Here is a 27496-nt window from a genome sequence, read left to right as displayed (position 1 = left end):
CGGACGCTCTGACCAGAGCGCTCGCACTGAATCAGGGAAGCCTAGCTTAAAATGGAGCGGCCTCCTGGCCGCTCGCATAGCTGTGGGTAACCACCCACAGCTTATGCGAGCGGCCAAAAAGATGGTCGCGATGGTCAAGCCCAGGAATGGTCAAGCCCAGGAATGCGTTTGGCTCTATCAGAGCCAAAAACACTCCCACTGACATCACTAGTGATGTCAGTGGGGCCAGACCCAGACGGTAGGCGTTCCCATGGGCAGCTACACCCCCGGCACGCCCACCAAAGGGGGCGTGCTGTCACTCACCATCGACAGCACGCCCCCTTTGGTGCGAGACCCCAAGCGACGGCTTTCCCGTCGCTCGCAGGGTCTCGTGCATGCGCACGACAGAGGCGCCTCCGTCGTGCACATGCGCATTTGGGTAACATCGACCCGCTTGCGAGCGTACAGCGCTCGCGAGCGTGTCTGAATGAGACCCTGTGTCTCGCTGCGCTTAGATCAGGCACTTCCGGTAGTGCCAAGATTGTAAGTTTTTTGATGCCAGGGGCGTGAGTGCCATTCTGGAGCAGCACTTTGCGCCAATGTTGGGGAATTGAACTCCCCCCAAACACTGAGTATACAGATTATTCAGTGGGAGAGAAGGAATTGTAGCAGGAAGTAGTAATAGTCAGAGAAAAGGTTTTTCTATGCACATAATATAAGAATATGTATGATAAGCAAAAATAAAAAAATCTAAAAAATATGACAGTTATGGTAAGAACTTACCTTGGTTAACTCTGTCTTCGAAGTCCATAGGGTCCACAGGGAGACCTTGCGGTGGTAGGTGATGGGAACCAATCCGGGCACCACGCAGTTAAAGCATTACAGCTCCCAGGATGCATTGGGTCCACTCTCCCTATACCCCAACCCCGAGCCAGAGGCACCTCAGTTGGTAATAAGTCAAAGGCCGGAGGAGGATAAGAGAGAAGGAAGACTGGAACACTCAATAATCACTCTCACAGAGAAGGAGACGGGAGACTGGTGACCAGTAAGATAGCCCATATGATGACAGGTGAGTCATGGCAGGTGCCCTGTTGACCCTATGGACTTCGAAGAAAGAGAGTTAACCAAGGTAAGTTCTTACCATAACTCTCATTTTCTTTTTCAGGGTCCATAGGCTCCACAGGGAGACCTTGGGGATGTCCCAAATCAGTATTTTCAAGGGTGGGGATGCTCCTGCGCTGAGAGGAGAATCCGGATCCCAAAGGAAGCATTCTGAGAGGGAGAAGGTATCAAATACATAGAATCTTAGAAAGGTCTGGACAGAAGACCACATGGCTGCCTTTTAAAGCTGAATAGCTGAGGCACCACGGCGAGCTGCCCACGAGGGACCCCACAGAATGAGTAGAATGAGCCTTAACAGAAGACGGAACAGGCAGGCCTGCCTGCATGTAAGCTTCTGAGATAGTCATATGAAGCCATCTAGCCAATGTTTGCTTATTGGCTGGCCATCCCCTCTAGTGAAATCCATAGAGCACAAACAAGCAGTCTGATTTCCGAAGAGAACTGGTACGGTCCACATAAATCCTGAGGACGCGGACCACATCCAATGAGGCCTCCCCTGCCGAGAGGTCTGGAGACAGAAATGCCGGTACTATAATTTCCTGATTAATATAGAAACTAGAAACAACCTTAGGAAGGAACTCAGGGTGAGTACGAAGCACCGCCCTGTCCTGGTGAAATATCAGAAAGGAGGACAATAGGAGAGTGCTCCCAATTCTGACACCCTTCTGGCAGATGCAATGGCCAGAAGAAAAAGAGTTTTAGCTGTTAACCACTTAATATCCACTGAATCTAGTGGTTCAAATGGAGGACCCTGGAGGGCCCGAAGAACTACTGCCAAATCACAAGGAGCTACTGGTGGGACAAAGGGAGGTTAAATCCAGAGGACACGCTGGGTAAGTTGCGGATATCCGGAATTGGAGCAATTCTACGATGGAACCACACTGACAGTGCAGAGACATGCACTTTCAACAAGGCCAGGCGCAGGCCAAGGTCCAACCCAGCTTAAAGGATCGAGCACGGTGGTCAAAATGTAGTGGTCTGATTTCAACAGATTGACCACCCTGGAATCCTGGCAAAGCGAATGAAGGGCTTCATCCACAAGTCCCACATGCCGAGCGGAATCGCTCCGTCTTAGCTCCTCCTTCACTTTCTCCAGCTGCTTCTGCAAAAGCCTGATGAGGGGAATGACCTGACTCAAGCTGGCAGTGTCTGAACTGACTTCACGTGTGGCAAGTTCGAAGGGCTGGAGAACCTTGCACAACACCGAAATCATTCTCCACTGCGCTTGAGTCAGGTGCATACCCCCTCCTTTGCCTATGTCATAGGTGGATGTATAGGCTTGAATGGCCTTTTGCTGCTCCTCCATCCTCTGAAGCATACAGAGGGTTGAGTTCCACCGCGTCACAACCTCTTGCTTCAGGTGATGGCGGGGCAGGTTCAAGAGTGTTTGCTGGCGCTCCAGTCTTCGGCACGCAGTCGCTGAATGGCGGAAGTGGCCAGAAATTTTTCGGGCCGCCCAAAGCGTCTCCTGCACGCCCCTGTCGCTTTTCAGAAAATTCTGCACCACCAAGTTTATTGTGTGAGCAAAACATGGGACGTGCTGGAATTTGCCCAGATGTAAAGCCCGCACAATATTGGTGGCGTTGTCAGATATCACAAATCCCCAGGAGAGTCTAAGTGGGGTAAGCCACTGGGCGATGATTTCCCTCAGTTTCTCTAAGAGGTTGTAGGCGTTGTGCCTCTTACTGAAACCGGTGATACACAGCGTAGCCTGCCTTGGAACGAGCTGGCGTTTCTGAGATGCTGCTACTGGTGACGCTGCTGCTGTTGCTGCGTAAGGTGATACATCTACCCAGTGGGCTGTCACAGTCATGTAGTCCTTAGTCTGCCCTGTTCCACTTGTCCACATGTCCGTGGTTAAGTGGACATTGGGCACAACGGCATTTTTCAGGACACTGAGGACACTTTTTCTGATGTTTCTGTACAGTCTCGGTATCGCCTGCCTAGTGAAGTGGAATCTAGACGGGATTTGGAACCGGGGACACACTACCTCCATCAATTGTCTAAATCCCACTGCACTAATGGCGGATACCGGACGCACGTCTAACACCAACATAGCAGTCAAGGCCTCAGTTATACGTTTTGCTTCAGGATGACTGCTGTCGTACTTCATCCTCCTCGCTAAGGACTGTTGGAGGGTCAATTGTTTAGTAAAAGTAGTGGTGTTCCTACTTCCTCTCTGGGATGATGAACGACTCCCAGCAGCAGCAACAGCAGCAGCGGCAGCAGGGGGCATAGCAATGCAGGATCCTCCGGAGGAATCCCGGATAGGAGAGTCAGTCATGCCAGTGACATGGCCTGCAGGACTACTTCCGATCCTGACTAAGGAGGAAATTGACGAGGATGGAGTTGACGGTGTGGTTTGCAGGCGCTTGGATACAACAGGACAACGGGATTTAGGTGTCCCTGGACTGCTTACGGTTACTTGACAGTAACTTTTTATGAACGCGCTGCAGGTGCCGTATAAGGGAGGATGTTCCTAGGTGGTTAACGTCCCTACCCCTACTTCTTTCACCTTTACATATGGTACATATGGCAAGACAGTTGTTGTCCGGATTTGGATAGAAACATTGCCAGACCAAAGAGGTGGAATGTTTGGTCTTCTGCCCAGGCATGACCGTGATGGGCTTTTTCATCCCACGGACAACAACTGTCTCCCCCGGAGCCTGATTTAAACAAACCACATCACCATCAGAATCCTCCTCGCCAACTTCCTCCTCAGCGCCAGCTACACCAGTATCCTCATCCTGTTGTACTTCAACAGTGACATCTTCAATTTGCATATCAGCAAGTGGACTGTGGGTGCTCCTTTCAGCACTTGCAACGGGCGTGCAAATGGTGGAAAGAGCCACCTCTTCCCGTCCAGTGCTGGGAAGGTCAGGCATCGCAACCACCACCACACTTGGACTCTCCTTGGGGATTTGTGATATCTTCTTAGAACGCACAGTTCTTTGCTGTGCTTTTGCCAGCTTAACTCTTTTGATTTTTTTAGTGGGAGGAGGGCTTCCATCGTCATGTGAAGCTGAACCACTAGTCATGAACATAGGGAAAGACCTTAGCCATTCCTTGCCACTCTGTGTGGCAAGGTCATTTTCCTGAACTTTGTCATTTGGGATTGTATGTGCCCTCTACTATGACAATGGGCATCGGCCTTGGCAGACGACGTTGATGGCATGTTATCGTCTATGTCATGACTAGTGGCAGCAGCTTCAGCACTAGGAGGAAGTGGTTCTTGATCTTTCCCTGTTTTATTTTTATCGGAGAAAGTTTGGTCCTCCATTTATGTTATATTGATATATACGTGCGGCTAAGGCGCACACAAACACAGAAAATAATTATTTATTTTTGTTGGAGACTAGTGCACTTTGTGGGTTACACCACCCTTTAAGAAATGAGCCAGCCGGCCATTTACTTAAGGGACACAGGCGCACGCTTGGCGCTGCTCCTTTGTTGATGCACGTGCAGCCACAGTGCACACAATTCACAAACACAGAAAAAAAAAATGTATTTTGTTTGCAGTGCCCTTTGGGGGTTACAGCACCCTTTAGCAGTCAATCCAGCCGGCCGTTTATTTATGGGACACAGGCGCACGCTTGGCACTACTTTGTTGATGCACGTGCGGCTACTGCGCACACAATTCACAAACACAAAAAAATATATATTTTTATTTTGTTTGGAGTACCCTTTGGGGGTTACAGCACCCTTTAGCGGTCAATCCAGCCGGCCCTTTATTTATGGGACACAGGCGCACGCTTGGCACTACTTTGTTGATGCACGTGCAGCTACTGCGCACACAATTCACAAACACAAAAAAATATATTTTTTTATTTTGTTTGGAGTGCCTTTTGGGGGTTACAGCACCCTTTAACGGACAAGTCAGCCGGCCTTTTACTTATGGGACACAGGCGCACGCTTGGCGCTGCTCCTTTGTTGATGCACGTGCAGCCACAGTGCACACAATTCACAAACACAGAAAAAAATTTTTTATTTTGTTTGGAGTGCCCTTTGGGGGTTACAGCACCCTTTAGCGGTCAATCCAGCCGGCCCTTTATTTATGGGACACAGGTGCACGCTTGCCACTATTTTGTTGATGCACGTGCGGCTACTGCGCACACAATTCACAAACACAGAAAAAAATTATTTTTTTTGCACTTGGGGGGAGCACCCCTGACGGACAGAGCACCCCCTGGACAACACTACAGCACCCCTTTAGGACTGGGACACTGCACAGGACTTTGGAGTGGACACAGCCCCTATGGACAACTGACTGCACAACACAGTCCAGCCAGCCCCTATGGACTTTGAAGTAGTGGACACAGCCCCTATGGACAACAGCAGCACAGCGCAGCACAGCACAGCACAACACTACACTGCACTACACTACACAGCCCAGCCAGCCCTAACTCCCACCCTCCCTCTTCACTGTCCACAGCCAAGTGAGAAAATGGCGCCGACGCGGGTACCTTATATAGGATCCAAAACCCGCGAGACCCGGAAGGCGGGATGATGACGTTTTGCCTCGATTTCAGATCCGAGTCAGGCGGGAAAAGTCGAGCCTGACTCGGATCGGCCTCAGATCGGGGGGCCTCGGGGGGGGTTCGGATTTCAGAAATCCGAACCCGCTCACCCCTATTCTGGAGGAGGGCCTGTGCAGAAAAACTGGTGGGGAGGCCCTCGAAGGAATGAAAGGGCGTACCCCTGAGAGACCACTTTTCTTACCCAAGCATCCTTGGTGGTTTGACACCAGTACTGGGCGAACTGAAGAAGTCGGCCTCCCACTCTGGAGTCCCCCAGAGGGTGGCCCACCCCGCCAGGCTGCGGGTTTACCCTCCTGTTTGGAGGCCGGGCGTCTTGTGCTCCAGGCCTGTTTCTTAGGCTTGGCAGTTTTCTTGGCAGCGGACTGCCTAGGAAAGGACTGCCATTTGGCTTTTCCTTGAGGATGAAAGGACCTAAAGGAGGAGCTTTGAGACTTTGCAGGAGCAGATGCTGAGGGCAGAAATGCAGATTTTGATTTGGCTAACGTGTCAACAATCTTGTCCAGGTCTGGTCCAAACAAAATCTCCCCATTATAGAGTAAGGCCTCCAGGCCTTTCTTAGAATCGGCATCTGCACTCCAATAGCGTAACCCCAGGCAACGACGAGCAGACACGGGGGCGGCCGAGACCCTGGATATCAATAAACTAGCATCCAGAGTGGCCTCACCGATATATACAGCCACATCCCTAATATGACCGACCAGTGACACCTGATCTCTGAAACTTCCAAGGAGTCCTCAAGTGTATTGGCCTAACTCTCTATAGCATTAACTACCCAGGAGATAGCCATAGACAGCCGGGCAACAGCTCCTGAAAGAGAGTAAATAGACTTCAGGCAAGTTTCCACCTTCCTATCCGTAGGATCCTTTAAGGAAGAAATGGAAGGCATAGGTAACGTTGCAGGGGGAGATTCACACTTTTTACAATGAGCCGGGTAACAGGAGGTCAAACGTCACCGCGAGCAGTGACCTGCCTTACCTGTTCCCTAATGTCCGGGTGCAGTTTGGGTCCTCTCCGGGGCCCTGGCTAGCGCTGACCCCCGGTACCCCCGCCGAGATCCCCAGATCAGTACTGGTGTCGCGGCACCGAAGCGGCAGCACAGACGTCCCACGGACAGTCTGCTGCTGTGCGCTTGTAGAAGTAACTAAATAAAATAAAGAAATAAGCTTTAGGGGCTGTTGAACAACCCACCTGAAAAAAATGGAGACCCAACTCCGACGAAACTGGGGTGCCTCTGGTTCGGGGGTGGAGTGTAGGGAGAGTGGACCCAATGCATTCCGGGAGCTGTAAAGCTATAACTGCGTGGTGCCCGGATTGGTTCCCATCACCTACACCCCCAAGGTCTCCCTGTGGAGCCTATGGACCCTGAAGAAGAAATGAAGAATATCACACCCCTGCTGCAAATAGTTTGTGTAGTGTCCATTTTAGTCAGAGTCACACATCATAATCATACATGATATAATCATTTGTCTGAATAAAATATGTCTCTGTTGTGTGAGAATGAGAAAGTAAATATAGCAGTAGTTTCCAAGCGTTTTTAAATCATGGCGTCCAAGAGTATCAGCATTTTTCTTCATGGGACTCCTAGGCCAATGGTGTCTTAGAGAAATTCTGAAAAAATTATTGAATTAAACAAATTTTGCTCACCTGTCATCCCTAGAGTCAGTTATGTGATGTTGGGTTGTGCTTCTGTTTGTCCACATACTGTATTTTATGATTGGCAGCAAACAGCACTAGTTTTGCCTATCATATTGACCAATAAATATTTTGATTTAGTCCTGGACCACCAACCCGTGGCACCACTGCAAGTGCCATGCAGCACCCCATGGTGCCATGGCACCCAGTTTGGGAGCCACATAAATAATATGGTGGGTTATAAGTCACCTGACGAGTGAAGTGCAAAGAGGATAAACAATGAGTGATGAGGAAGAAGTGATGAAGGATGACTAATTAAATAGCTGTTCTGTGATTGGCTGAACTATGAATTGTGAGTATTTTACATGGTGAAAATATTAATATTTGTGGACCTGGGGCTTTTAATTTAAAAATGAAATTCCAGAGTAAAGCATGCTGTTATGTGCCTTCTTATAATCACTGAAAACTTATAACACTCACTCTTAAAATCTTCTCTTGTCACTGAATGCACATCCCTCATGACTCAATCCTTTGTATATAATCTTATCATTCACATCTCATAAATTTGAAAACAAATTTATTTTTAACTGTAAAGAACCGAGCTCTGTCAAACAGAAAACACTGCCAATCCTCTTGCATAAATGAATAATTTGTAGATTCAGAGATTTGTTTGTGTTGCTAAAAAAGGCACACCCCTCTACATATTCACTCATAACTCCTATTTTCCATCACTCCTCATATGTCACACATCATTACTCCTACTCCCTTTTCACACATCGCACACTTGTCTGGTTATGACAAATGCTGTCGCCCCTAGTGACAAATATGCAAGCTATGGGGCAGATTCAATTAGTCACAGTGCTTACAGTGGACAGATGGCCTTGAGCTTTAGCACCCAAAGCTATTCAATTATAAGGCCAGTTCTTGGAAAAGCATAACTAACCACCGGAATCTTTCTTTAAGGTTTCAAAGTAAATAAAACAGTTGTGGTAAACGAAGGCCATGTATGCTGTTAAATTGGGTGCATTTGGTGTCTAAATTATGGAAAAATAACCAAAATAAGTTAAACATTTGTAGTGGAAAAAAAGAGAGCTGGGTAATCGGGGCACTCAGGGGCTCTAATCTACAGTTAGAAAGAAGTAATAATACATTGTATACATTCAAGTTTCATCTGTGAACAAAGATTAAAGCAACAATGTAAACCTGCTGTAGCATATTACAGAGTAACGGTGCCCATACACGCTGCAATAAAGCAGCCGATCCGACGGATTGGTATGATTTCGCTGCTCTATCGTACCGTGTATGGGCATGATATCGGACAGAGGGGCTGATTCAGACCCGCTCGTGAGCGATATGTGCTCGCAAGCGGGTCGATGTTTACCCCCTGCGCTTGCGCCACCACCGGCGTGCACATGCGCGAGACCCGGCCAGCGACAGGCGCTCTGTCGCTATGGGTCTCGCACCAAAACGGGGCGGCTGTCGATTGTGATTGTCAGCTCGTCCCGTTTTCGAGGCGGGCAGGGGGGTGGCTGGACAAACGGAGGCGTTCCCGCCTTCCGTTTGTGGGCGGCCCTACTGATATCACTAGTGATGTCACTAGTGATGTCAGTAGGTGGACTTCCTGCTCCATTAGAGCAGGAAGTCCACTGGGGCTTGCGATGGACGAGACCCTACCACAAGGGTCTCGTTGCAAGCCCGATGGTCGCGACCATAGGGACCATCACCTGGCCGCTTGCAAAAGCTGTGGGTTGTCACCCACAGCTTAGCGAGCGGCCAGGAGGCCAGCACAAAAAAAAAAAGCCGCCCTGATTCAGAGCGAGCGCTCTGAAAGAGCGTCCGGCTCTGAATCAGGGCCAGAGCGCGTACCCTGTGGGGTCGTAAATCGCACCACAGATCTTACTGCAGGTTCAGTCGATCTGGGGATGCGATGTGCTATTCCATGCAGCGCTATGCAGGTGGGGGAGGGGGGATCCAGCGTATCAGGCAGTCGGGCACCCGATCGCACCGTGTGTGGGGACCGCCCGATATGTCGAACGTTGGATACCCCGTCGCGTCGCACCGTGCAAACTGCACCGTGTATGGCCAGCTTTACACTTTTACATAATTTTGCACCTCCTTAAAATTCTAGTCCTCTTATCTTAAAATAAGATATATCTGTACCCACTGAATAAGATTTGATAGACTATAATGGAAAGCAGGGTGAAATGTTGACCTCCAATACGGCATGCAAGAGCCCCCAACTGCGCGGGGATCCTGTTGTGTATTGCCAATATAGAGAGATCAGTGCAATTTCGCTGCATACTTGTGGCCCAATTGTGCAAGAGGTACAAGTTAGATGCCATATCTACAGAAGTGGGCTGTTGGGGCAGTGTATGAGGCTTACTTATAAGATGGTGCAATAATTACAAGTTAGCAGTAATCCCCACCAGTCGGACATCAACAGAACCTCACTGAATGGCTGCTAAGGGTTAATGGATATTTTTGCTCCATATACTTGATTAGTCCTAAAAGATTAGGGACCTGGTGTAAATCTAAATGTAAGCTTTTTTTTTTAGAACACATTTTTGTACTGCTCAAGCTCACAAAAAAGTGTCACGCCTCCATCCATATGCAGTTTTGCTTATGGCTCATTAGATGTAGACAGGAGGAATGGAGAGGAAGAGGGCATTGCAAGTGTAGGCCGAGTACAAGTAAGGGCATGTTCTCGTAAATGTGACTTAGCTAGGAGGTGCAGGTGCTCGACCCCTGGTGCAATATAAGCACTGATGACACTGATGATGATGCTGTTGAAAACAACTAGAAGCCACTTCTGATTAGCTTAGTGCATTTGGACACCTCCGGCAGTATATATATTATTAGTGTGGCTGCTGCAGTCTATTCACATTTGATCTATACCCTTATAACACATATAGGCACATGAGCGCTTAACAAAAAGACTTCCCTTAGGTGTAGAGAAATCCTCCGGTATGCTTTAATCTTAAATCTGTATTCCTCAATTGTTTTCTCAACCACATAGAAAAAAGAACAATACCATAGGAAAATACAGTTATAATGAATGAATAACATCAGGTACAGTGCATCCGGAAAGTATTCACAGTGCTTCCCTTTTGCCACGTTTTGTTATGTTACAGCGTTATTCCAAAATGGAATAAATTCATTTTTGTCCTCAAAATTCTACACGCACACAATACCCCATAAGAACAACAAGTAAAATTTTTTTTTTTAGATTTTTGCTAATTTTATTAAAATAAAAAACTAAGAAATCACATGTACATAAGTATTCACTGCCTTTGCCTTGAAGCTCAAAACTGAGCTCAGGTGCATCCTCTTTCCACTGATCATCCTTCAGATGTTCCTACAGCTTAATTGGAGTCCACTTGTGGTAAATTCTGTTGCTTGGACATGATTTTTAAAGACATACACCCACCTATATAAGGTCCCACACTTGACAGTGCATGTCAGAGCACAAACCAAGCATGAAGTTCAAGGAATTGTCTGTACACCTCCGACGACAGGATTGTCTTGAGGCACAAATCTGGGGAAAGGTACAGAAAAATATCTACTGCTTTGAAGTTCCCAATGAGCACAGTGGCCTCCATCATCCGTAAATGGAAAAAGTTCGGAACCACCAGGACTCTTCCTAGAGTTGGCCAGCCGTCTAAACTGAGTGATCGTGGGAGAAGGGCCCTAGTTAGGGAGGTGACCAAGAACCCGATGGTCACTCTGTCAGAGCTACAGCATTCTTCTGTGGAGAGAGGAGAACCTTCCAGAAGGACAACCATCTCTGCAGCAATCCACCAATCAGGCCTGTATGGTACAGTGGCCTGGCGGAAGCCACTCCTTAGTAAAAAGCACATGGCAGTCCGCCTGGAGTTTGCCAAAAATGCACCTGAAGGACTCTCAGACCATGAGAAACAAAATTCTCTGGTCTGATGAGACAAAGATTGAACTCTTTGGCGTCAATGCCAGGCGTTATGTTTGGAGGAGACCAGACACCGCTCATCACCAGGGCAATACCATCCCTACAGTGAAGCATGGTGGTGGCATCATCATGCTGTGGGGATGTTTTTCAGTGGCAGGAACTGGGAGACTAGTCAGGATAGAGGGAAAGATGAATGCAGCAATGTACAGAGACATCCTGGATGAAAACCTGCTCCAGAGCGCTCTTGACCTCAGACTTGGGCAATGGTTCATCTTTCAGCAGGACAACGACCCTAAGCACACAGCCAAGATATCAAAGGAGTGGCTTCAGGACAACTCTGTGAATGTCCTTGAGTGGCCCAGCCAGAGCACAGACTTGAATCCGATTGAACATCTCTGGATAGATCTGAAAATGGTTGTGCACCGACGCTTCCCATCCAACCTGATAGATCTTGAGAGGTGCTGCAAAGAGGAATGGGCGAAACTGCCCAAAGATAGGTGTGCCAAGCTTGTGGCATCAACTTCAAAAAGACTTGAGGCTATAATTGCTGCCAAAGGTGCATTAACAAAGTATTGAGCAAAGGCTGTGAATACTTATTCACAGGTGATTTCTTAGGTTTTATTTTTTATTAAATTTGCAAAAATCTCAAAAAAACTTTTAACACATTGTCATTATGGGGTATTGTGTGTAGAATTTTGAGGACAAAAATTAATTTATTCCATTTTGGAATAAGGCTGTAACATAACAAAATGTGGAAAAAGTGAAGCGGTGTGAATACTTTCCGGATGCACTGTAAGTAGAAATTGGCCCCTTACCAGACGATTCGTCTACCAAAATAGATGGCGCACTGTATAGAGAGGGAATAACCCACTTTAGGCACTCGTCTCGCTGATAATTCACACCTTGGTTTACTGAAAAAAACAGGATACACTTCCCCCGATTAAAGGGGAAGGAAACCTTCGATAGTGTAATAATGTTCTATTCTTAAATATATTAGATAAAAAATATTCACAAAAACATCCATATGAAATATAGTACACCTTCTTGCGAGGGTCCCTTGTGAACACCTCTGGCACATTAGACTCCGCGCCTCAGAAATAGGTCTCGCCAATCCCCAAAATATGGGTTGCATCCTTTATTTACCTTACAGTTGCGACAGAATACTCTGACCCAAAACATGGATGCGGCTGGTAATCTTTCACCACGTGACTTGCTTGAGAACCTCCTCGCCAGGAGGTGAGAAACAAGAACATGAACAGGCTCAGATTATGCAGTGTTTGCAAACACTGATTCAACGAGTCGGTATTACTCAGTCACCTCCGGTACAACCAGCTCCACCATCTACGGTGACTGTACAGAATGCAGGTGCTTCCGCGCCATTACAGATTCTGAATCCCTCAAAATATGATGGGACTCCTAAAGGCCGTAGAGGATATCTGAACTAGTGCTCAATTCAGTTTGAGGTCCAGGCGGCAAATTTCCCTTCCCGAAAGGACGAAAGTGGCCTATGTGATCACGCTATTGTCTGGTCAGGCTTTGGCTTGGGCTGCTTCATTATGGGAAAGGAATGATCCTCAGGTCAACAACAGCGCTGAGTTCCTAACAGCTTTCCGGAGGGTCTTTGATGAGCCCGGGCGAGTATTTTCCGCAGGGTCAGCTATCCTGCATTTGAAACAAGGCAATCAATCTGCAGGACAGTAAGCTGTGCAGTTTCAGACTTTTGCTTCAGAGTTAGGGTGGAACAATGAAGCCTTGGTTGCCGCATTTATGCAGGGACTTTCGGATCAAATCAAAAATGTACTCGCATCCAGAGAATTGCCAACTTCCTTGGATGACTTGATCTCCTTGTGTATCCAGGTAGATCTTCGCCACAGAGAAAGAATACGAGAAAAGGAACAGTCTCGTCGTGTCACCTTCAAGCTTGCTCCACGTTTCACGGTACCAGTTGAACCCCCAGAAGAGCCCATGCAGATTGGGAGGTCTCGTCTTCCTGCCGCAGAGAGGGAAAGTAGGTTCAAGAATAAACTCTGGTTATACTGTGATGAACCAGATCATCTTCTCTCTGGCTGTTCAAGACGACCGGGAAATGAGAAGGCCTAATTGATCGAGGGGTGGTCAGATTGGGTGCGTTTCAAGAATTAGGAATTTCGAGTGTGCCGCTACAAACAACCCTTTGTATCATTGGAGTGGATGGGAATAAACTTCCCACAGCTCCCATCCACTTCCGGACGACAGTGATTACCATGCAAGTGGGGGCTCTCCATCGGGAATTGGTAGCGTTCTATATACTCCCGTCAGCCGAAAGTTCGTACTTCCTTGGCTCCGCAAGCATGCTCCTGTGTTAGACTGGAAAGAACCTCAAATACTGTTGTGGGGTTCTCAATGCCATGGGTCCTGTTTATCGTCTGTCAAACCTCCACACCGTGTTATTCGGAGTTCAGTCATCTCTCCGGAAGATCAGCTTTCCGCTCCATACCAGTCCTTCAGAGATGTATTTCTGCTCATAGGAAGTGGGATTGTGCTATAGACTTATTACCTGGGAAAGTGCCACCTCGTGGAAGGATCTTTCCTCTCTCTTGTTTCCCGAGTCCCAGGCAGTATCTGAATACATTGAGATTCTGAAAAGCGGGTTTAACAAAGAATCTAAATCACCCGCCGGGGCTGGTCTCTTCTTCGTCAAGAAGAAGGACGGGGGGTTGAGACAATACATTGACTACCGAGGCCTGGATGCAATTACCATTAAGGACCGGTTTCTCTACCTCTGATTTCTGAGCTCCTTGATCACATAAAAGGGGCAAAGTTTTTCACCAAGCTGGATCTTTGTGGGTCCTACAATCTAGTCAGAATCCAATCTGGAGATGGACTTTAATATACTTTATGGCCACTACGAGTACTTAGTCAAGCCTTTTGGATTGAGCAATGCCCCAGCTGTTTTCCAGAAGAACATGAATCATATCTTCCGGGACCTGTTGTATAAGTATGTAGTGGTATACCTGGACGACATTCTGATATTCTCTGAGGACATTGCGAGTCATCTCCGACATGTATGTGAGGTGCTGTCATGACTCCGGCTAATCAGCTTTACTGCAAGCTTGAGAAATGCTCCTTTTAGCTAAAGAAACTAACATTTCCGGGGTACATTATTTCAGGTTCTTGCCTTTGGATGAACCCAGAAAAGCTTACTGCAATTGTCAACTGGCCCCATCCAGTCGGGTTGAAAGCAAGACAATGCTTCCTGGGTCTTTGCAACTTTTACTGCCAGTTCATCAAGAACTACTCGTCCATCGCAGCTCCCATCACTGCTCTTACCAGAAAGGGTCAAGAATCTCATGTTTGGCCTCCTGAAGCAGAAGAAGCTTTTGTCCTTTTAAAGCAGTGTTTCCTTTCAGCACCCATTTTGAGGCAACCAAATTGTGAGCAACTTTTTTTCTTGGAGGTGGACGCCTCCACGATTGGTGTTGGGGCAGTGCTGTCGCAGAGGGATAAAGTAAACAAGTGGTACTCCTGTGGGTTCTTCTCCCGGAAGTTCTCTGCGCCGGTGAGGAATTATGCTGTTGGGTATAAAGAACTTTTAGCCATCACATTGGCCCTTCAGGAGTGGCAATACTTGTTAGAGGGAGCTAAATTTCCAGTGACAGTCTATACCGATCATAAGAATTTGACGTATCTCAAGGCAGCCTACTGTTTATCGTCAATCTAGATGGTCGTTATTTTTTGACCGGTTTAATCTAGTGATTGCCTACCGGCCGGGTAATAAAAACATATAGGCTGATGCCCTGTCCCAAGCATTTAGTTCTACTGAAGTGGAGGAAGTAAAGGAGGACAAGCCCATTCTAAACCCTGCTTGCTTTGTAGCTGTCACCACCAAGGTCAACATTCCGCCAAGGAAGACATTTCTAGCACCTGAACTTTGGTCCAAATTACTGCGGTGGGCGCATTCATCATGTTTCAGTGGGCATGCAGTAGTCAAAAGAACCTTGGAGCTGATCCTCAGGAGGTTATGGTGGCCGACGGTCTGTAAAGATGTTAAGGACTTCGTGGCAGCTTGTCATAATTGTGCTCAGCACAAGGTTCCGCCGCATTCTTCATCAGGTCCCCTGATGCCACTACCAGTACCTGATTGTCCTTGGACTAACATTTCTATGGACTTCGTGACAGATATACCTTCATGTCAAGGGTTCAACACTATCCTGGTGGTGGTGGATAGGTTCTCCAAGGCTGCCCACTTTGTTCGATTAAAGAGTTTAACTTCAGCACCAAAGTTGGCGGAAGTATTCATAAGATAAATTGTTAGTTGCACAGTTTTCCTAAGCACATTGGGCCTGATTCAGCTTTTGAAATAGAGTGAGATTTAGCAATTAACTGATCATCTTGGTGAAACCATGTTGCACTGCAGGTGGGGCAAATTTAAACTGTGCAGAAGATTTAGATTTGGGAGGGAGGTTTCCAAACTGACATCTAAAGTGCAGTGAAATAATAAAGCTGTGCAGTATTTGTGGGCTACATACAAAAGCAGCCAGTATTTACCCTACATGCAAAAACATTTACGTATTTACTCTTATTGTTTCCGACTGAGGGGTGCAGTTTTCCTCTAGATTTTGGAGAGTATTATGCAGGTGCTTTGGCATCAGTGAGCTTCTCGTCGGCTTACCATCCCCAGAGTAATGGCCAGACAGAGCGAATAAATCAGGATTTGGAGACGTTCATTTGGAAGTATGTTTCAGCCAATCAGGATGACTGGGTCTCTCTGCTGCCATGGGCTGAATTTTCCCACAATAATCTGTATCATGAGGCATTGGGGCACTCTCCATTTTTTACAGTTTGCATCCTATGTTACCGGAGTTACCAGGACTTTGTTCAGTGTCACTTCCAGCCGTCTTTGGTACAGTGAACCGGTTCTTTAAGATTTGGAAGGAGGTAAAGAGGAATTTAAGTAAAGCCTCTACAAGGTATAAACTGTTTGCGGATAGAAAGGAGGAGGAGGGGTCCAGTACTGAGTCCTGGTGATAAAGACTGGCTGTCAACCAAGCATTTGCGATTGAAAGTTCCTGCCATGAAATTCGCTCCCAGATTCATTGTTCCTTTTCAGATTCTACAAGTGATCACTCCAGTGGCATATCGTTTGAAGCTTCCAGGCACTCTCAGAATACCTAATGTTTCATGTTTCCCTTCTAAAACCCCTGGTACTTAATCGTTTCTCAACACATTGCAGCCCTCCTCCTGCGATTCCGGTAGACCACCAGGAGGAATATGAAGTGAAATAGATTTTGGACTCCAGGTTTTCTAGAGGAGCAGTCCAGTTCTTGGTGGATTGGAGGGGGTACAGCCCTGAGGAGTGCTGCTGGGTCAAGGCCTCAGATATTCATACGCCTCAGCTCCTTCAGAAGTTCCACTGGAAGTTTCCTAACAAACCATTTGTGGGGTGTTCGGTGCCCACCTCTAGAGGGGGGGGAATGTTACAGTGCACCAGACACCGGCTATTACTTACCGGGTCCGGCAGTACTGGAATCCAGGCCGGCAGTGGGAGGGGAGTCCTGGTTCCCACCGCTGTGCGGCTGCAGTGCAGGTAGTCACGACTCCCCAAGGAGTATCTGCGCCGACCTGCAGGGAAATTTAAAGGGAAAGATGCGCCAAACGTGAAGTCACGTTTGGCACCAGAACTGAACTCCTCCTATAAGAGGGAGTCTATGGCAACAGACAGGTGCCAGAGTATAGGCTCCATTACCTTACTCCAGCATTCCTGTGTATATATGCTATCCGTTCCTGACCCTGGCTTTGTTCCTGACCTGTTTTCGTCTGATCCCTGGTACTGCGTTTGGTAATCTGATTCTGACCTTGGATATCATCCGTGACATGAATACGTCTGCTCCCTGATACCGCCTTGTCCGTTTGGTTCTGACCCGGCCTTTGACTACGCTGAAAGTCTTCTCCAATCCACCAGCACCTTGTGGTAGGATCTCGTCTGCCGCAAGCCCTGGAGTGCTTTTGTCTCTATCAGAGCCAAAAGCATTCCCACTGACATCACTTGTGATGTCAGTGGGGCCGGCCCCAGACGGTAGGCGTTCCCGTGGGAACGCCTCCGTCTGGCCAGCCACGCCCCCGGCATGCCCACCAAAGGGGGCGTGCTGTCACTCACCATCGACAGCACGCCCCCTTTGTAGCGAGACCCATAGCGACGGCATGCGCACTGGCCCTACACTGACCCGCTTGCGAGCGCTCAGCGCTCGCGAGAGTGTCTGAATCAGGCCCAGATCGCTCGCTCTGAACCAGGGCCGGCTATTTTTTTTTTAGAAAGGCCTCCTGGCCGCTCGCATAGCTGTGGGTGACCACCCACAGCTATAGCGAGCGGCCAGGAAGATGGTCGCAATGGTCAAGACCATCGTGACCATCGGGCTTGCAACGAGACCTTTGTGGTAGGGTCTTGTTGCCGCAAGCCCCAGACAGATTTCGGCTCTAACAGAGCCGAAATCTCTCCAACTGACATCGCTCGTGATGTCAGTGGGGCCGCCCCCAAACGGAGGCGTTCACATGGGAACGCCTCCATTTGGGCAGCCACTCCCCTGGCCTGCCCACCAAAGGGGGCGTGCTGTCACTCAACATCGACAGCACACCCCCTTTGGTACGAGACCCGGAGCGACGGATTGCCCGTTGCTATCAGGGGCTCGCGCATGCGCACGACGGAGCCGGCTCCGTCGTGCGCATGCTCTCTGGGCCACCATCGACCTGGTTGCGAGCGCTCAGCGCTTGCGACCGGGTCTGAATCAGGCCCTATGTCCTAAATGTGTTGTTGTTTCTGTTAAGTGTTGTACTTCTTATGGTATTCCCATGCTTAAATATAATTTTTTTGCTCTCCTTTACCATTTTTCTGTGCTGCCCCATACTCCTTCTTCTTCTATAAGGTTTAATAGTTCCCAACTGCACACCATGGGGCTCATTTTAAAGTTTAGTATAAGTGCAATTTGTGATTGTTTTTTCTCTATTATGCAACAAAAACAAGAGATATGGTAAGAACTTACCTTTGTTATCTCTGTTTCTACGAAGTCCATAGGGTCCACAGGGTTGACCTTGTGGTATAGCTGTATCTGGATCCATGGGCACCACGCAGTTAAAGCTTTGCTGCTCCCAGGATGCACTTGGGTCCATCCTCCTCTATACCCCGCCCCGGCCACAGGCACCTCAGTTGGTAAGCAGCTAAGGCCGGAGGAGGAGACTAAACAGAGAGAAGGAAGACTGGAACACACAAGAAACCATACTCACAGAAATGGGAGACGGAAAACCGGTGACCAGCCACACAGCCCATTTGAAGCCAGGTGCGTCAGGGCGGGCGCCCTGTGGACCCTATGGACTTCGTAGAAACAGAGATAACAAAGGTAAGTTCTTGCCATATCTCTTGTTTTCTACTTCTGGGTCCATAGGGGGTCCACAGGGTTGACCTTGGGGATGTCCCAAAGCAGTTCAACTAAGGGCGGGGACGCTCCTGTGCTGAAAGGAGTACCGGCGCCCGAAGGATGCATCCTGAGAGGCGAAGGTGTCAAACGCATAGAACCTCAAAAACGTTTGAATTGAAGACCAAGTGGCCGCCTTACACAGCTGAACAGCAGAGGCGCCACGTCTAGCAGCCCAAGAGGGACCCACAGAACGAGTGGAATGAGCCTTAACAGAGGCTGGCACAGGTAAACCCTCCTGTGCATAAGCCTCACAAATAACGGAACGAAGCCAACGGGCTAACGTTTGCTTGTTGGCAGGCCAACCCCTCTTGTGAAAATCGAAGAGGACAAACAAAGAATCCGACTTCCTAACCGAAGCAGTCCGATCCACATAGATTCTAAGTGCCCGGACTACATCTAAGGAAGCCTCACCAGCTGAAAGATCAGGCGACTGAAAAGCTGGCACAACAAGTTCCTGATTAATGTGGAACTTCGAGACCACTTTGGGCAAAAACTCAGGACGAGTGCGGAGCACCGCTCTGTCCTGATGAAAAATCAGAAAAGGAGGGCGACAGGAAAGCGCCCCCAACTCTGACACCCTCCTGGCAGAAGCAATTGCTAGGAGAAAAACGGTCTTGAACGTCAGCCACTTGAGGTCCACCACCTCAAGAGGCTCAAAAGGATGACCCTGCAAGACCCGTAGCACCACCGCCAAGTCCCAAGGAGCCACAGGAGGCACGAAGGGAGGCTGTATCCTGAGAACACCCTGGAAAAAGGTGTGAACATCCGGTAGTGTAGCAATCCGACGCTGAAACCACACGGACAATGCAGACACATGAACCTTCAGAGAGGCCAGGCGTAAGCCAAGGTCCAAACCTGATTGAAGGAACTCCAAGATTCTGGAAACCCTGAACACCTGAGGATCATAGTTTCTGGATTCACACCACTGAAAGTAAGTGCGCCACACCCTGTGGTAAATCCGTGCGGAGGCAGGCTTGCGTGCCCTAAGCATGGTACCAATGACTGAACTGGAGAAACCCCTAGACCTCAAGACGGCTGTCTCAAGAGCCACGCCGTCAAAGACAGCCGACCCAGATCCGGGTAAAGGCAGGGCCCTTGAGACAACAGGCCCGACGCTGAGGAAGAAGGTACGGAGCGTCGATGGAGAGACACCTCAGATCGGAGTACCAAGGACGTCTGGGCCACGCCTGAGCAACCAGCACGAGCGTGCCGCCGTCCTGCTTGAATTTCCGCAGAACCCGAGGAAGTAAGGATATCGGAGGAAACAGATACGCCAGGTGAAACGTCCATTTCACCGACAGCGCGTCTACCAGACTGGCGCCTGCGTCTCTTGTCCTTGACCCGTAAACGGGCAACTTGTGATTGTGACGGGAGGCCATCAAGTCCAGCTCCGGCAGCCCCCACCTGTCCACGAGTAGCTGAAACACCTCTGGGTGAAGCGACCATTCCCCGGGATGCACGTCGTGACGGCTGAGGAAGTCCGCCTCCCAATTGAGGACTCCGGGAATGAAGACTGCCGAGATCGCTGGAATGTGACACTCCGCCCAAGCAAGGATGCGAGACACCTCCGACATTGCTGCCCGACTTCGAGTTCCTCCTTGGTGGTTGATATACGCCACCGTGGTGGCGTTGTCGGACTGCACCTGAACCGTAAAGAGCGGGACCGGACGACTACAGGGCCCGATAAACCGCCCGCAGTTCCAGAATGTTGATGGGAAGAAGAGCTTCTTCCGCAGACCAACGACCCTGAAGTGACAACGAGCCGGTCACTGGCCCCCAACCCCGAAGACTGGCATCCGTCGTGAGCAGGACCCAGTCCGGGATCCAAAAGGGACGCCCCTCGACCAGATGAGCTGTCTGAAGCCACCAAGCCAAAGACTGCCGAACCTCCGGGGACAACACCAGCAACTCAGAGCGGATCCGGTGAGGTAACCCGTTCCATTCCGATAGAATCAGCCCCTGCAGAGGCCGGGAATGGAACTGGGCAAATTCCACCATGTCGAATGTTGACACCATGGAGCCCAAAACCCTCATAGCCGAATGGACCGACAGGCGGCAACTGCTCAGGCAACTGTGTATCCTCAGCTGCAGGGAGGAGACCTTCTCCGGGGTCAGGAAGATCCTTTGCTGCCGAGAATCCAGCAGGGCTCCCAAATTAACCATCCGCTGAGATGGAATCAGGGAGGACTTTTTCCAATTTATCAGCCACCCGTGCGCTTGCAGGCAAGCGACCGTCAAGTGGAGATGATGAAGCAGTACCTCCGGGGAACTCGCCAGCAACAGGAGGTCGTCCAGATACGGTAGTAGCCGTACATTCTGGTTCCGAAGATGTGCGGCCATGACCGCCATAATCTTCGTGAACACCCTCGGTGCCGTGGAGAGACCAAAGGGTAGCGCCCGGAACTGGTAATGGTGTTGAAGGATAGCGAACCTCAGATACCGCTGGTGCGAAGGTGCTATCGGAACATGGAGGTAGGCGTCCTGGATATCCAGGGACACCATATAATCCCCCGGTTCCATCGCCAGAATGATGGAACGTAACGTTTCCATCCTGAACTTGGGAACTTGAGGATAGGGCGATGAGAACCATTGGGTTTCCGCACCAGAAACAGAGAGAATAGAACCCCGTCCCTCGTTGTAATTGAGGAACGGGAACAATGACCCCTGCTGTCAGCAAGGACTCTATAGCTTCCTGAATCTGTAAAGACTTGGTCGTATCCTGAGAAAGACTCGTGCAGAAAAACTGGTGGGGCGGTCTGTGCCGAAAAGACAGGGCGTACCCCTGGGAGACCACTTCTCGAACCCAGGCATCCGTGGTGGTATTGTGCCAGCACTGGGCAAATAGAAGAAGTCGGCCTCCCACTCTGGGGTCCCCCAGAGGGAGGCCCGTCCCATCAGGCAGAAGGTTTATCTTCCTGCTTGGAAGAAGGGCGCCTGCCACTCCAGGGCTGCTTCTTGGGCTTAGAAGCGGCCTTGGTCGTCGACTGCCCGGGAAGGACTGACCTTTTGCCTTGCCCTGAACCCGAAAGGACCGAAAAGCAGAGCTCCGTACCTTGGTAGGAGCAGAAGCCGAAGGGAGGAAGGCTGATTTAGACTTAGCCAGAGTGTCCACAATTTTGTCCAAGTCTGGACCAAAAAGCAACTCCCCATTAAAAGGTAAGGCCTCCAGTCCCTTTTTGGAGTCAGCGTCAGCTCTCCGAGACCTCAGCCACAAGGACCGACGCGCTGACACAGCCGCAGCCGACACCCGAGAGGTTAGCAGGCTTGCGTCTAACGATGCTTCCCCAATGTAGGAAGCCGCATCCCTCATTTGACCTATCAACGCTCTCTGGATCTCCGGAGCATCTTCCGGAAAGGTATCCTCCAAAGCATTGGCCCAGCTCTCGATGGCCTTAGCCACCCAAGAGATGGCCATGGACGGACGGGCCACCGCCCCCGAGAGAGAGTAGATAGACCAAACAAGTCTCCACCTTCCTGTCCGTGGGATCCTTCAGGGAGGAGATCGACGGCAAAGGCAGCGTAGCGCTTTTAATTAAGAGGGTAACGTGGGAATCCACCGCTGGAGGAGTTTCCCACTTCCTGCAATGAGCCTCTGGAAACGGATAGTTCGAAGTCAACCGCTTCTGCGGTTGGAACCTCTTGCTGGGCAACTGCCAGGCCCCTGCCATATGATCCGTCAATTGATCGGACAGGGGAAAAACCGTCGAAGCTACCTTGGCCTTTTTAAAATTTGGGTATTTTGACCTGGGGGCGGGCACATCCTCCTCAATGTGAAGGATGGCCCGCACCGCCCTAACCAATGCCGGCACATTAATGGAAGACTTAGCCTCCATCTCCTGGGCCCCGGCATCCGAGTCAGAGTCTTCATGGATCTCCCCGTCATCCGAAGACACGTCCGTGTCCGTGAACTGAGCCGCCAGTGAAGCCAGAACGGAACGCTTGGAAGCCCGTGGGGGCAAATCACTGTGCAACATATGTTGAAAAGCCGATGACGAAGCCGCCAGACTCTGAACAGAGCTGGAGAGGACGTCCACCCAAGGCGGGGGTACTGCCTGAGGATACCCCTGAAAAGGTACCATCGACTGCTGCGGCACCGTGGGGGTTTGCACGTATACCGGCAAACCCGCATAAGGACCCACAGTCTGAGACCCGGGAGGAGACTGCACCAGACGAGTCACACCCAGGGAACGGGGCATGGTAGGCTGGGGCAACGCCCTAGAAGGGGCCGCAGTCGGGACCGCAAGTCGGTCCGCGATTGACGCCAGCACTTGCGTAAACATTGCCCACGGAGGATCCTGCGCCACCGGGGGTTTAGAGGGTCCAGGTACCAAAGGGCACCGCCCGCACAGACCGTCCTGAGACAATTCTGCCCCGTCAACCCCTGCCGAACAGCGTCGGCAGGAAAACAACACAGGAGCCTCGGAGCGCTCATTCCCCTCATCAGGCATGATACAAACTTTTTTGCAAAAAAAGTGTCTCACCGAAACGAGGTAAGGCGTATAACACCCACGCACTCCCAAGTATGCAACCCAAACAGCCCACAATATGGTACTGAGGAGCACACCGCAGTATGTGACGGACCTCACAAATACGTAGATTTATATAAGTGAGGTACACAGAAAGAACACCCCTCCCCCACGCACCTGCGGGCCGTAGGAGAAGGAAAGGGATAGGTAAAAAGCTGACAGTAAGTAGAAAATAAGCACAGACAACAGCACTAGCAAAAGTCACATACCATGCAGAGAAGTTATACTCACTGCACCTTCCGCTACAATCAACCTCCCAGATTCAGTGTCTGGGAGGGCTATAGCGCTGCGAACACTGTCCTTTGCAGGGGGAGAGGTACGCAGGGGGACTGGTCCACTGGAAGCCTGCCTGGGAGCTCTGCGATGCTGCCTGAGGAAGATGGCCGCCGGAGAGCTCTGAGGAGGAGTGGCCAGGAGATTACAGCCCAGCGACGCCAGCACACATGAGAGAAGGCGCGCTGGGCTGAGGGGAGGAGCGCTAAAGCAGGGAAGGCTGCCTCCCCTGCTAGTACTAAACCCCCGGGGAAGCCGGTTCCCCGCCGGTACTTACACCCCGGGGGCCAGCGGACACGCGGGGTATGCCTGAAGAGGGGGAGCCCGCCGCCGCTACTAGCGCCGCCGGTCTGTCCCCAGAGACCTGCGGCATGAAGACTGCATTTTCCCCGTGTGCAGCGCTGACAGCGCTGCACGCGGCTTACCTGGCCCCTTCAGTCCGGCAGCAGTCCTTGGGTGGTCCCGGAGCCACGCTAGCACTGACTCCGGGGTCCCGCTGCGATCCCCGGATCAGTACCGGCGTCGCAGCGCCAGCGGGGCTGTTGGAGCGGCAGCATAGACGTCCAGATGGACAGTCTGATGCTGCCGCTCTGAAGATAGTAAAAATAAAATAATAAAATCTTCTTTTTAAAAAAAAAATAAATAAAGAATAAAGCTTAGGGGCTGCTTATGCAGCCCCACTGCGCAGGGTGACCCGACTCCGGCCGGGCACCAACTAAAACTGAGGTGCCTGTGGCCGGGGCGGGGTATAGAGGAGGACGGACCCAAGTGCATCCTGGGAGCAGCAAAGCTTTAACTGCGTGGTGCCCATGAATCCAGATCCAGCTATACCCCAAGGTCAACCCTGTGGACCCTGAAGTAGAAACTTCTTATGCAACCATCCCTATGGCAACTCAGACACATATTTTGGTTATTACTTCCTAAGTTTAGATATGCAGAATGAAGAATGGAGAGTGCAGGCATGAGCAAAGTTCAGTAACGGCAAATGCATCCCTTGCAGGGCTGAGAAATGACGCATATGTGTCTATCAGGATTCATTTCTCTTATGGGTGCTTCATCCCTGGTGCAAAATACTGATGATGATGGCGACGATGAGCAGCCACTTCTGATCAACTAAGTGCATCTTTATACCCTCCCACTGATAATATTACTATTATTAGCGTGATTGCAATTTATTTGCAATATTTAAATGATGTTTAAATACGGCCTGCAGCAGGGAAAGAGAGGGCCTGATTCAGACCCGCTCGCGAGCGCTATGCGCTCGCAAGCGGGTCGATGGTGGCCCAGTGCGCATGCGCACAACAGAGCCGGCTCCATCGTGCGCATGCGCAAGACCCGGATAGCGACGGACAAGCCGTCGCTCCGGGTCTCGTACCAAAGGGGGCATGTTGTCTTTGTTGAGTGACAGCATGCCCCCTTTGGTGGGCGGGCCGGGGGAGTGGCTGCCCAAACGGAGGCGTTCCCATGGGAACGCCTACTGTCTGGGGCCGGCCTCACTGACATCACAAGTGATGTCAGTGGGAGTGCTTTCGGCTCTCTTAGAGCCGAAAGCACTCTAGGGCTTGCGGCAACGAGATCCTACCACAAGGGTCTCGTCGCAAGCCCGATGGTCGCGATGGTCTTGACCATCGCGACCATCATCATGGCCGCTCGCTATAGCTGTGGGTGGTCACCCACAGCTATGCGAGCGGCCAGGAGGCCGTTCAGAAAAAACAAATGCCCGACCCTGATTCAGAGCGAGCGCTCTGTCAGAGCGTCCGGCTCTGAATCAGGCCAAGATTCCCATTTAATTTTTTAAAGGGGAAGGCAATGAATTTATTTAATTGTATTTTACATGGTAAACACAACTTAGCATTTATATGTAACACTGTCCAGACATGTATGTGACACTTCAATAAAGCACTATGGGCCTGGTTCAGACCAGCTCGCGAGCGCACAGAGCTCGCAAGCGGGTCGATGTTCCACCTCCGGTGGGCGCATGCGCGAGACCCAGCGAGCGACGGCAGATGTGTCGCTCCGGGGCTCACTACAAGACGGGGCGTCTGTCGATGTTGATTGACAGCTCACCCTGTTTTGTAGGCGGGAAGTGGGGGTGGCTGCGCAAACGCAGGCGTTCCCTTAGGAATGCCTGCCGTTTGTGGGCGGCCCTACTGACATTACTCGTGATGTCAGTAGTGGACTTCCTGCTCTATTCTTGCTCAGTAGTGGACTTCCGCAGGGTCTCGACGCAAGCCTGATGGTCACGATTACCCACACCTTTGCGAGCGGCCTGGAGGCCGAAACAAAAAAATAACAAAAACGCCCTGATTCAGAGCGAGCGCTTGCAAACAGCGAGCGTCTCTGAATCAGGCCCTATATTCTGTTTAAATGGTGTACTCTTAACTCTAGAACGTATTACTAACACTGTTGCGCTAGCATAAATGTAGCGCATATGCTACCTTTGTGGACCTGGTCACATTGCGTGATGCATACAGTTCTCGCACCTACTTAAAACATATCTTATTTTTGGCTGCAATTTGTGCTTCGTGTTTTTGGTGCAAAATGTGTTCAATTAAGCATGAGCCCCCGTCTCTACAGGATAAACACATGAAAGTAATCCAGTCATTACTGAATGACTGGTTCAATATGTATACCGTATATACTCGAGTATAAGCCGAGTTTTTCAGCACATTTGTTGTGCTGAAAAAGCACCCCCTCGGCTTATACTCGAGTCATGCCCGCATGGTACACTGCTGAGTAGCGTACCATGCGGGCCGCGGTGCAGACTGTGTCACTGTGACACAGCCTGCACCGCGTGTGTAGCGCTGACCGGACGGAGTTCGGTCAGCGCTACACACTGCCAAACACACAGCCGCCGGAGCCGGCAGCTATGTGTTTGGTGTAATCAGCAGCCGCTGAGAGTCTGTCAGACTCTCAGCGGCTACTGCTGCTCCCACTGCGGGAGTCATCTTCCGGCTCCCGCAGTGGGTAATGGGAGAGACGTCGTCATGACGACGTCTCTCCCATTATGCAAAGCGGCGGAGGAGCCTGTAGCAGCGTCGGGACCAGGAGCGGGGTTACAGGTAAGTGTTTTTTTTTTTTACATTCCTTTCTACTGAGGGGGCTACTACCGAGGGGTACTACCAGGGGGGGATATCGCTACTGGGGGCACTACCAGAGGGGGGGGATTAATAATGGGGGAACTACCAGGGGGGGGATGTTGCTACTGGGGGCACTACCAGGGAGGGGGGGAATACTGGGGGCACTACCGGGGGGATGTTGCTACTGGGGGCACTACCAGGGGGGGTTAATACTGGGGGCACTACCAGGGGGGGATATTGCTACTGGGGGCACTACCAGGGGGGGGATTAATATTGGGGGCACTACCAGGGGGGATATTGCTACTGGGGGCACTACCAGGGGGGGATATTACTACTGGGGGCAGTACCAGGGGGGGATTACTACTGGGGGCACTACCAGGGGGGGATTACTACTGGAGACAGTACCAGAGGGGGGATTACTACCAGTAGCTGCTGCATTTCCCACCCTAGGCTTATACTCGAGTCAATAAGTTTTCCCAGTTTTTTGTGGTAAAATTAGGTACCTCGGCTTATATTCGGGTCGACTTATACTCGAGTATATACGGTAATATGTAAATAATAAATTATAATAAAAAATGGCCCATTTACCTCTTCTCAGATGCACAATTCACAGCATTTTGTCACCAAGGGACGGGGCCTAATGTTGCAAATAGTCTGACCCCACCCCCACCAGCTTACACCCACACTTATAAAGTCGGCAAGTATGGGCTACGTCCTGTGTGGCCTTTCCACAAATCCTAGCCACCGTCTCTTAAGAATGTATGATATTTGTTTGACTTTATGAAATAATTAACTTTTTTTCTTGCATAAGTGTCCTGCGTTGGGCTTGGGCAATGTATCATGTAATTTAAAACTGATATAAAAACACATTTGTCTTTGCAATGTTTATGGCTTTTCTCAAGTAATTTCAATATTGTTCAATAATCCCTACAGTGTGGATAAGTGTATTCAATCACTCTTGCTTCCATGTCAACTG

General features: G+C 50.1%; 1 protein-coding gene across 3 annotated transcripts in view; it reads right to left on the bottom strand.

The window, feature by feature from the left end:
• KCNN1 (potassium calcium-activated channel subfamily N member 1) overlaps positions 1 to 27496 on the bottom strand; it is a 138927-nt gene that overhangs the window by 87104 nt on the left and 24327 nt on the right. The gene's annotated exons all lie outside the window — the stretch shown is intronic.

This window comes from Taudactylus pleione, unplaced genomic scaffold (genome assembly GCF_031769625.1).
Source record: "Taudactylus pleione unplaced genomic scaffold, aTauple2 ptg000214l, whole genome shotgun sequence".
Lineage (NCBI taxonomy): Eukaryota > Metazoa > Chordata > Amphibia > Anura > Myobatrachidae > Taudactylus > Taudactylus pleione.
This window is presented reverse-complemented; position numbering and strand designations above follow the sequence as displayed.